Source organism: Neovison vison, chromosome 5 (genome assembly GCF_020171115.1).
Source record: "Neovison vison isolate M4711 chromosome 5, ASM_NN_V1, whole genome shotgun sequence".
NCBI lineage: Eukaryota > Metazoa > Chordata > Mammalia > Carnivora > Mustelidae > Neogale > Neogale vison.
Window position 1 is genome coordinate 163816258 of NC_058095.1, and position 12062 is coordinate 163828319.

Genomic DNA, 12062 nt, shown 5'->3' on the forward strand with positions numbered 1-12062 from the left:
ACAGCCCCCCTGATTGGGATAGGAGACAGACATTCGAAAAAGCTTCCATCATTCGCCTCTTGGTGACGTTCTAGATGAAAAGCAAACAATAACAATTTGTTAGTTTCTGAATCATGTCAATCTGGAAGCAGAGACACAGGTAATGGCGAAGGTAGAAATGTGTCTGGAGACGCAGGTAATGGCGAAGGTAGAAATGTGTCTGGACAGAAGACTCATGGGGCCTCCAGTCCCTGCCCCTCAATCAGGACTTGTTGGGTAGATATTCAGCCCACAGGTCTCATGACCATGGACATCCACTGGACCATGCTGCTCCATGATCCTCTGAAACCCAGGAGCAAAACCAAGCAGAGGACTCTGACAATTAACTATGTCGATCAACCTGATCAAGAAGTAACCTTTGAGTCACTTGGGAAATGACCTGAACGTCTTGGCTGTGCCTCTGTAGCCACCACATGCCAGTCTTTCCGGAGACACACGTCTTGCACAAACGGCTCATCCCTTCTGCACTGAGCCCGGCACAGCCGAGGGGCCGTCACAACCGGGTTGTTCTAGGATGCACCGTCAGTGGGAGAAGCAGCTATTGTACCTGGGATTGGGAAGAAGAAGAAAAAAAGGCAGTCTTTTCAGAGGTGGATTATCTTTCATAACCAGTAGATATTTCTCATGCAATCAACCCGTTCAGGCAAGCAGCTGTTGTGTAGTGTGGGTCTCTATACGGGATCGTGAATGAAAGTCCCACAGGGCCTCCAGAGAGAAGCCCAGGGCTCGTCTCGTGAGGCATCAGCAGCTTCCTCAAGCAAGTTCATAAAGACCTTCCTGACAACCTGCATCTCATTATTGCCACATAATACAACATCCTGGGGTTCTCTTCCTTTTGTAAAGAAATGCGTAAATGCGACATGGTGCGTGGAAAGTTTTCCTAAAGATGGGCTGGATCGATGCCATGTTCTCGCTCTCCTTAAGAGTCTGGTGGAGGAAAACGGATTTCTTAATTACCTACTGGCGTTCAGGTCCTTTATGCTGACTTGAATCATTTTTATGATTAATCCTCAGATTAGCCTAGAAAAGCCCACACTACCTGAGAGTTACCACTGTATCCAGCGCTCCATTCCCCGAGCCCCCCGTGGTCGCCCAGCCTCCGTGTGTGTGCGAAGCTTCACAGCCTTTTTTCCGCTCTGGCTTTTACTTCTGTCTTTTTCTCGTTTCTCCTTGAACTCTGCAGCGTTCTTACCCACACGCGGAGCATTTGCCATGACCGGCCCCTTGCAATCCCACAGTAAACAGCGGCCTTGTTCCTTGTGCTCCCTGCTCCGGTGACTAGGGCCTAAAAAGTGCAGGGTCCAGACATGGGCTAGATCTGACCTTACACAGGTTGACATCAGAACACTCACTGTCCCGTGATGCCTGAGAATTTGTGTGTTTCCCAGAATTGCAAGAGAGCTTCTTCACGCCCCCAAATCTGGCTCATCATCAAACATAATTTTTCAAAGAAAAATGTCCTTTTAAAGAATGAAAGAAGTGACACATACACACTAGGTACCTGGGGTTATTTCCTAGGCAAATGTGCACGTTTGGGATTTGGGCTTAATTATTCTTTGATGTGAAAAGATGGCCAATCCATGAAGAAGTAAGTTGAGAGAGAAGACGTGGGCAAAGCGGTGGGGGAAGCTGTGACCCTACCAAGGCATTTCCACGTAACTGAAATGGGAATCAAAGCTCCCAGCTAGTAAATTTCCTTCTGACATCACCTCTGTTCGCCGGAGCTGCATTTGCTTAACCTGCTTTCAGATGAGATCACCAGCCGAAGGGGCCAGACTGGTCTTCAGAGCAGAATGGAGGGGACACATCAAAGTACAAACACCTGACTTACAGCTGGGGAGCCCTCCCCCGGGATGCTCTCACACCCTTTCTTAGGGATACATCCAGTGCCCAGCCCCAGAACCTCTAGAGCAAAAGGCCTCTTTATGTATCTATTTTATTTTCATGAGAATTGGATGGACTCGATTTCATTTCTTGGTATTTGACTATCTTTCTATATAGTTAGTAAGAGAGTCCTCCTGGGATTTTTAATAGATAAACTGCTTTAAAAATAATTCCTGAAACATATAACCTTCATTGCTCCATTTCGGGGATGCTAGCCTGCATTCCACGCTTCCCGTGTTTTTCTGCTGTGTCCTGGCCACCCCTGATCTCCTCTGCATACACCAAGCAGAACTAGAGGTTTATTGAATTGCTTATGTGTCAATCCAAGACAGTAAAACTCGAATTGCTAACATTAATTCATGGGTGTAGCTGTGGTGTGCAAGGAGGGGGTCTTCTTGGTTCACTTACGGAGACTTGGAGTCGTGTCTAATTTCCAGAGGCTGAGGAGCAGCCCAGGACAGAGGCACCGAGCTCACGTCTGGTGATGAGAGATCATAAAAACATTAAAAAAAAAAAATCATTGAAAGCCCAGCAACGTGGTTCAGCTGTCAATCAGAGACATTTTCACTGCTGTGAGGATTGAATCTGTCCCAGGAACCGTCTGCAATGACTTCAGGAAAAATGCTCTTTTTTTTTTTTCCTCCCGGACAATAAAATCATTCTATGAATGGCCCCAAAATGTGCAGTTCTTCTCAGGACTTAAGAAAAAGTAGAGGTTAACTCCAGGCAAGACAGTGGAACTGGTAATCGTATTTTGTCCTGCTGTTTGCCTGATGTTTTCAAAGAGCTTTGGGAAATCCCCCAGTAAGAAGGGCAAGCTTCACTCATTTTGTTTGTTTGTTTGTTTATTCGAAAAACACACCAAGGACTCTATTTTGTGCCAGGCATTATACTAAGTGGTATGGATTTTTTTTCCCCATAAAATGTGGGGTCTGTTCAGAAGCAGCTCACAGCGGGGAGACATGAAAACTACAGCGTATCTGGGCGGTGCGAGACCATTTGCGTGAAGATACGATTTGGGTGTCACGAAACACTACTTACCCTCAAAGTTTGTGAAATGCTGCATTTTTATTCATTTGGTTCTATTCTCCTTCATCTTTAAATGCTTATCATGACCCACTAAGCTAATTTCTCAGCCTGTAAAGATGTCCTTCGGAACACTGGTCTAGAAGGTGCGATGTATATGGAGGGATGGGAGGGATTTGAGACCAAACTCGAGGACAGAAAGACCCGGGGCAGGAGGGCCCCCCGCCCCCCAGCTAGGGGCCAGTTTGTGTTCCAGTCCTATGCTGTGATTATAGGGTTTTGCACAAGGAATGGGGACCTAGTGTTTTTGGAGCAACTCCATTTGGGTATGTGGAAAGGACCAATGTCTGTCTCTGATTTTTTCTACCTTCATTTAAATGGAAACATACACTTTAACAATGGGTGAGAGATGCTTAGTTGCAGGGCAAGTGGGAAGGGGATATCCCAGCTTCCGACTGGCCCTTCGGTGGTTTCTGTAGTGGATGAAATGAGACTGTGAGACGCAGGTTCAGCCGCACCCCCCAGGGTCCCGGGGCTCCTCCCTCCTGCGTGTCTGTGATATGTCCTCCATCAGCTCTGCGATACGTCACAGCAGCGGCTCAGGGGACATGCGCTCCCAGGCACTTAGGACTTGGAGGCATACGGAACCCGGAGCGCCAACCCGCCCGCCTTGGGTAAAGGACCCAATCCCAGGAGCCACCTAAAGCACGGCTCATCGAGTATTTTGACAAGAATTTTAATCTCTATAGATACTTTTATTTCTTATTTTATTCTTTTAAAAGGTGTTTTTCTTTATTTTTTAGAGAGAGAGGGAGCATGACTAGGGGGAGAGAGACAACCAGACCCAGCGCAGAGCAGGGACCCTGATGCGGCTCGATCCCATGCCCCTGAGATTGTGACCAGAGCTGAAACGGAAAGTCATCCAGGCGCCCCTGTATCGATACTTTTAATTCGTTCCTGAAGGCCTCAGAGCTGTGGGCTCACCGCCATCTCCGTGAGAGATGAACGGGACCGTCCTATTGTTGTTAAAATACTGAAATGTCTCTGTAGCCACTGGACATGACGGCCGGCCGGGCTGGGTTCCCGAGCACAGCACCCCCCCACACCTGGGGGTCCTGGCCCCAGGCCTGTCCAGTTTCTCCCCGGTTAGATATTGGCACGAAATGCTTAAGATACATGGTTGGGCCTCTTCCATTGGCCCCGGACTGTGCCCTTGTGGTTATTGGCATTTAGTTGGGTAAATTGTGATTCCTCCTGAAAAACGACTGAGAAGACCCCGCATACATCACTGCATTTTTTTTTTTTAACTGTTGACGACTTCCCTGGTTCTCTCTCACCTGCTGTGACCACACCTGTGAAATCAGTGTTCACAGCTAGAGCTTTCCTGTCCTGTGGCACCCGTCCGTGAATCCGCAAGCCTCCGGTTGTGCGAAGGTGTGTATGCGGAGGAGATCGGGGCTGGCCGGCAGGGACTAGAACGTTGTGGTTAAGGCGGAACGCGAGCTAATATCCCTGAAATGGGGCAACAGAGATTCAGTTTTTCTCAAGGACCAAAGTAGTTATTCTGGAAGCAGATCATCTGTTAAAAATGCAGGAGGGACTCACTGACTAGCTCTGCAGGGAAGTGACCAGGGCCCGGGGACAAAACGGACTCCACATGATTCTCATTAAAAAAAATAAATAAATGCTCGTTGAGGTTCTGTAGATCTGGGGAGTGGGCAGCGGCTGTCCGCCTAAGGAAGGATACGGCCGCCGGTGGAGGTGCACAGGGCTCCTCTGTGTTCCCTGGAGATGCCGGCACCACTAGTCATGGGGCTGTGATGCCACGCAGGTGTCCCAGGCCCCACACCTTCCCGACCAAAGAGCGGAAGATCCTCCTTTTCCCCTTGGCTTTCTGGAGAAAGCGAGGACGACCCCTTCACCCTAACTCGGGCTGCCCAGGCCGATGGAGCTGTCTTTGCCGGCGCCGCGTTCCCCGATCCTGGATGTACATTACCACCTGGCACTCGGGAGATGTAAAAATAACAGCCGTATAAATAACCGCATGACCTATGAAATTATACGTGAGGAATGGGTCTCCGAGCCGGGCTAGCGTGGTGTTTAGATGTTCATGTTCAGCTAATTATAGGACAGGCGAGCTACCCGAGTACGCGGAGAGGGAAGGGATTGGCGTGATTTGTTTCCCATTCCGGCAGGGACAGAAGAGATGGGCACGAAAGGATCCAGTTAGTTAAATTTAAAAGAAAATTGGCACAACATAATTTTCTGTGCATTTTTGGGTTCTAAAAACCTTATTTATACTGACAGTCACTTTTTAGCTTTACTATCAATATATTCTTCCCCTGCTCAGCACATATGTTGTTGAAGATACCACTCTATTTCCTGATTCAGTTGGCGTTTCCAGCACAAACCCTCTCCTTGCACTTGGCAGGGGAGTGGGTGGCAGGAGTTAGGAGTAGGGGACAAGGAAGCGTTTCCATTCTACCCCGCTTAACCCGGAGGATGAGTGTTGGTGGCCCTGTTTGCCGCGGAAGAAATGCCTAAAACGCGGCTCCAGGGGAATTTTGATCTACTCAAGAGTAGCGATTTCTGAAGAGTCATTAAAAAGTGGGAAGGTGTGCTGGGGGCTGGCGCTAGCCTTTGAAGGTCAGTAGCCTTGGACAGTTGTGTTTTCTCAACCTGTCCATCCTTTGCAATTGCTAGGGTACCCTATTTTTTCTGTCTCGTAAGGTAATGGGCTCCTACAGGAATGCAAGTGAGTTACGGCACATGGCTGTGTCTTAAAGGTGATCGCACGGAAGCCCCGTGTTCGGCCCCCAGGCTCCCCCCTTACTGTTAGAGTTTGAAGCCTGCTCTTGACACATTTCTGCAACTATCAGCAAAGGGACGACGAGGTCCGATTCACATGGCTTGGGGTCAGTTAGGGGCTGTACGAAGCATACGGAGACGCGGCCCGCGCCCTCTGTGCCAGAGCGCACACCACGGGAAGACCGGCTCCGCTCACAGCTCGTGTCTCGTCGCACAAGCCCACACAGGGGGTGGGGTGGGGGTCTGTCTGCATATTGGACGCTTGGATCCGACACTGTCTAAATGTGTCCTTACATTGGACGTTTGTCCTCCTCTGAGGCAGCAGGCCCTGTGCTTGCGTTATGTTAGCATGTATTTTTTAAAAAGTTTAATTTGCTTCCTAGAAGCGTGTTATAGCAGAATGCCGGGCAATGTAGGGGTCTCAGTCCTTATTTATAGTTCTTACCTGTGGTAATAGATGATTTTACAAAAATCAGAGGCGTAAGAGACATTATTCCTTGTAACTCACACACTGGATGCCAATCTGGGGTCTACGTGATCCCATCCAAACTGAGTTAGTTACGCGCTATGTGTGTCCGTGAGCACAGTTGAGCTGGAACGGCCAGGTTTTAGGAACGAGAACTTGAGAAGTAGAAGGACCACGCCAGCCGCGCCTCTCAGTGCTTGTACCTTTCCTTAATGCCAAAGAGGAAAAAACAAGCGCATTCCGTCCGTGCAGTAGCCTTTTTGGAGAGGAATTTTCCTATAGAGTTGTGGAATGAATTAGAGCCAGTGTGAGTAATGAGTTTAAAATGTATTTGCACATTTTTTCTGCCTTGCTTAGCACTCTCGGAATTAAATCCGTCAAACAGCAATAGTTTGTTTTTCTCCTGTGTTACTGAAACCTGGATCCTGTCTCCTATGTTTCCAAAATATACTCTAAAATTATCTCAAGTTAAGGTAACCAAGAGAGAAATGATGTGTTTCAGCATTCTTCCGAAAGAAACCCTCGGTTGCTCACTCCTGACTCATTCTCCGCGACCCTTCTGTGGCGCGCATTGCTGTCAGCCTCTCTCTGCCCTGCACCGTCCCCCGCCCCCGCCGCCGAGCCCGCACCTGCCTGCTCGCGTCCACTCTCAGCCTGCCTCGCCTTCCGCCGCCCTTCTCTACACGATCTCTGCAAGAGATCTCCCTACTAAGAGATGCTTGAGTCTTTCCTGCACGTTTTGTTTTCAGTCCTAATGAATGCTGTGACTCAAATAATTGCCACCCCGCCTGTCGCTTGAAGGTCGACCAGCACGGCCCCGTCCGTCCTGCGTCTAGGTACTTCGCTGGCGCTGACTTACTCTGGTCCCTAAGCTCTGAGAGACCTGTAAGGCGGACCGTCCTGACCACCCGGCCCTGCCTCTTCCCTAGTCTAAATGCTCCCGGCCCCTGTCCCTGATCTGTCCTCCAGCCCCATCCAGCTGGACACATTTTTGCCGGAGTAGTAACATTTCAAAATGCAGTTTCTGTTATGCCCTTACCTAAGTACTGGCTGCGCCCTGCTCTGGTGATGGCGCATGCGTGACAAGTGTGCCCACAGGCTGTGCGGAACCGGACTCCTCTCTCCCCTCCCCTCCCCTCCCCTCCTCTCTCCCCTCCCCCCTTCCCTTCCTTCCCCTCCTTTCCTCTCTGTCCTTTCCTCCCTTTTCTCCTCTGAGCAAAAAGGCTTTCCAGACCATTGTGTTTCCCAAACCACGGAGCAGGTGTGGGGTGTCTTTAAGAAAGATAATTACGATGACAAAATTTAGGGAGTGAATGGAGCATTTGTTTAAAACGGGAAAATAAGCAAAGCCCACACTGGTCAAAGCCGTCTCTGCCACCATTAACTGGGCACGCGTTGACCGACTGACTGGTGCTTGGGCCTTGGACGTGGCCTCGGCAGGTGAGGGGTCCACGACCATCACTCTGTAGACCCCTGTCTCCTGTCTCTAGGCACCAAGACGCCAGAGCCAAGACTTATCAAACTGATGGCAGGTTTCTGAGATTACAGGTCGCAAAGCTGTGTGCAGTTAAGATTTTTAAACCCTGAGCAGGCATGAACCTTCCGTATCGGTGGGACAAGCAGGACATACTCATCAGTGATAACTGCTGGTGAAACCCTCAATGCACACTGCGGTGGGGAACAGATTTCAGATGTCCCAGAGTCCGTCCTTCCCCTTATGTTAACGCTCAGGTGGAAAGCAAAGGGCCCTGGCCCTTTGAATACATCGGAGATTTTCACCTTGCTCAATGAGGAGTTTTCCTTACCTCCTCATTTTAAATAAGCAGAGATTAGAAGCTCAAAGGGATGTTCACAGTGAAAGTCCTTTCATGGGGTCAGTAATCTCGTGTGAATGAGGACAAACAGTTACCAAGGTCTTCCCATAATCATTCCCACCGATTCCGTCGTGAGTAAATTGGTCCACTGTTTTCATTGCAAAACATGGAGTTTCCTTCTAGAAAACAAACATTTCTCCAGCAGTTTGGTGGTGATCATTCATTTATTATTTTTTCGGTTTTCCCAAAGTGAAACAGAAACCAGTGGAGAGACCTGAGTGGGCACAGGGCGTGATCTGACTTAGGGTGCAGAACGCGGTGCTCAGCCTCAGGCCAGCCGCCTCCTGGGCGGGAGCCACTCTTCCCAGGGGCTGCCTGCCCTCGCCTGGGGCCTCACGGCACCCCTGACCTCCGCTCACTGGGCGCCAGCAACTGTCCCCTCTCTGGGGTGGGGACTAGCAAGGTCTCCAGTCATGCCCAGATATTCTGGGGGACAATGTTACCTTCTATGGAAAACCAGTTTTCAAAGGAAAACACCCACCCAGAGGGATAGTTTAGTGATATATAGATATTTAAAAAAAAAAAAAAAAAAAAAAGCCCACAACAACAACAAACAAAAAACAAACACACAGCACAGCTGAAATTTTTCCTGCATCCACACTTGCAGACTCACTAGAACTCTCCCACTGGATTAAGATTCGAGCTAACCCTGTCCACACTGCCTGCTCGTATTTAACCATCCTATCCTGGGGTAAAAGCCGATGTCTCATCTTTGAGTCAGATCCCCCAGTGATTCACTTCTCTCCTACCTGTGCAAACAGCCCCGGGCGGGGGTCACAGAGAAGTCCTGTTTACAGGCTCAGAGGAACAGCCCAGGTGTGCAGACGGAGCGGCGTCGTGGGTGCCGCCGAGCTCCCCAGACCTCTGAGCACACAAGACGCGGGGACACACAGCCACTCAGACCTGCCTTCAGTCTCTCTGTGGGATTTCACCCACACGCTCCCTCCCTGTTGACTTAGACCCACTCAGAGCCTCAAGTATTTTCTTTGGTGTGACTGTGACTGACTTTTCTTCACCCTGAAAATCCCAGTGGCCGCTGCTTGGAGGAATGATGAGGCCTCACGACTTTGTTGGCTCTGGATCATTCCTTGCAGGGCCCTCCCTGAAGTACGGACCTTGTGTCCGTGCCCTTGTAACTGGCAACTGCTCTGACTCAGTCCCAGGGTCCTTGGGTTCCTCGCGTGCCCGAGTCCAGGCTCACGGGCACCTTCTTGATGAGGAACGTGGTAGCTGCTCACTCAACAGACCCTTTGGAGCAAAATCAAAGCGCAGAGGGTTTCTGCCTTTGCTCTTCGTTGTGGCTGAAACTAGGCATTAGCAAGTTGGGGCACAGGCGCTCGGACGTGTCTGGATTTCCCTCCGAGCCAGGGTGTTTATGAGCAGAGGCTGACACAGAATTTAGGAAGCCAAGAACCACCCCCACAATTAATATTCATGAGGAAGGATAACCCTAGAGGGGAGACGTTGGTCTAGATGTTGCAAGTCCAGTTCGGTGGCTGGAGGACAGTGTTGAGCCTGCAGTTCCCGGTTCATTACCACCGAGGCACGGGGATCCAGGGAAGCCACGGAGAAGCAGCCGCCTTCCCCTTTAGATCAGCAGATGCCAGGACGGGAGTCTTGACACAAGGGCCAAGCGCAGGAATGAGTGTGGGTGGATGGCGGAGCCCGAGTGCTTCCGTCTGAACCCGGCTGATTCTGAAATGTCTGGACAGAGGTTAACCTCCCCGAGCCTCTGGGACCTCATCTCAAAAATGGGTGTGAAAGGGACAGCTCTTCAGAAGCAGGAAAACCAGGGCAAAATCAGATGTCGCGTCTGGTGCAGGTTTGGCGCATCCTAAACCCTCAGGAGCTGGTGATTATCATCAGAACAAGGTGAATAATTATCGTTAGACTGGCCATCGATTCTTATGTTTTACTCGAAGAAGGACTTCTTTCCTTACTCCAACCCAGAGCCATTCCCGAATAGACCTACGCTTTTAAGATAGAAATACAAAGAGAATTTTAGAGGTAATGTAAGAATCACCGCCTAACTCGTACGGCACGCTGAAAACCAGTCCTTGGCTACAGTGTAAGCTGCTGATGAGAAATATTTTTAAAATATTTAAAATTGGAGGTTTTGACTATATAAACGTGAATTGTTGAGGAGCCAGAAGTTGGTGAAGAGGGACGCTAGCATCTGGTCTGTAGCAAGAGTCCACGCAGCGCATCCGAGTACTGAGTTCTGTCCCGCCGGAGGTAAGAGGACCGTCCCTGTTCACGCAGGGATGGACACCCTGGTTCCCAGCCTCGGGTAAGCTCCCTTCGCACCGGCGCAGAACCTCAGCTCCTTGCACGATGGCCGTCCCTTTGTCATGGTCGTTACGGCACGTGGAGTTGACGAAGGGTGCGAACACATCGTAGGAATTCAATAAACCGAATCAAAGAGCGAGAAAAGGAGCTCCAAGAGAGGCTGACCGCATCTGTGTCTCGAGACAACTTGACAGCCAAACCGTGTTGCTAACTTGCAGATTTCTCTGAAAGGCAAGCGAGAGTCTCCGGAAAGGAATAGGTGGTCTGGCAGTGTCAGCCCGAGAGCTCCGACGGCCCCTCCGATCGGATGCTCTCCAGCCCATCCCTGTTCTTCCGCACGCTGGCTGAGCCAAAGCTGTTCTGCTTGTTTTCAAGTGCAGGGATCCAGGAGCTGTCGTGGCTTTCAAAGACCTGTCCGTTTTGCCTCCATTCTAGCCCTCCAGCGTCTCCGGCTCTAGACAGCACACGCTTTCCGGCGGGGCAGACCTGCTGCGCCCTCCACTTCTAAGTGACGGGTCCCTGGGGCTCGTCCGACCCCGAGCCCCACTGGTGAGGACAGGAGCCACCCCAGCTGGTGGGAGTGCCTATGGCAAAGCAGGGAACGTGGGTCAGCGTGGAGCGTCTGGATACGTGACCGTTGCCTGTCGTGCTGTTGGAGTGTAAGGCTCGAGGGCAAGGGGAGATCAGCATAGAGGCAAGAGGTAGAAAGGATCCGGTCAAGGCCAACCTGGAGAGACAAGCTCTGGAGAGCCAGGCTTCTCCATTTTCCTTCCCTCTCTCCCTGTATTCTTCCTCCCTCCTCTCCCCTCTCTCCGTCATTCCTTCCTTCTCCCTCCCTCCATCCTTTCTTCCTCCTTCCCTCCATCCTTTCCCCTACTTCCTCCCTCCTCCTCCCTCCCTCCTTCCGGATCACTGGAGATAAACCATTCTGCCGAGTGTGAAGTATAATAAAGCAAATTAGGCTTTTTATCCCTTTTGAATAATCTGTTAGCCTTAAACTTCAGAAAGCCCTAACCGAAAGGCAGTCAGAATCCACTCTGTACCACCAAAGACCAGAAGCAACATCCACGACCTCTATATTGAACGAGGATCCTCCAGAACCTCCCTTGGGAAGCAAGAGCCAGTCCCAGGCTCCCCTGACCAGCCCCAGAGAGGGCCCATGACTCCAAGGGGGGGGGGTGGCAGGGGCCACAGCTGACGCCCTGTGGACAGTTGTGCTTCCCTTGCTCCCTCTGGTCATTCGTAGACCCTGCCTCAGGATAATGCAATAGACTGCTCCAAACCCTAGCACTTGTTACATTTTACTTTGTTATTTCTACATAGTTAAAAAAAAAAATTCATTTGGCTCTTCAGCCTAACTTGGGGGATGGCTTCTTGTATTCATGGATCCCTGAGCACTCAACAAGGGAGGCGCAGTGAACAATTAGGTAATGTTCGTGTTCAGAACGCAAAGGTAGGGTTTTGAGGTTGAGTCGTCCTCAGCGGATAAAAATAAAGTTGGTAAGATGCTGTAACTGTATTTCTTACTTTTTTCAAACCTGTAGGGATTGTCTCAGCTCTGCTTAATTTAGTAATTGAGAAAACTTGTGAAACATGAATTTATTTCCACGCTCCTTTTAGGAGATAGCGTTCTCAAGACAGACGGCACTCTAGTGACAAGTTATTAGACTCTGACA

At 50.1% G+C, this 12062-nt stretch overlaps 1 protein-coding gene across 1 annotated transcript in view; it reads left to right on the forward strand.

Annotated features, from left to right (window-relative positions):
• The window catches only part of MYO16 (myosin XVI), a 432663-nt gene that overhangs the window by 378844 nt on the left and 41757 nt on the right, over positions 1-12062 (forward strand). The gene's annotated exons all lie outside the window — the stretch shown is intronic.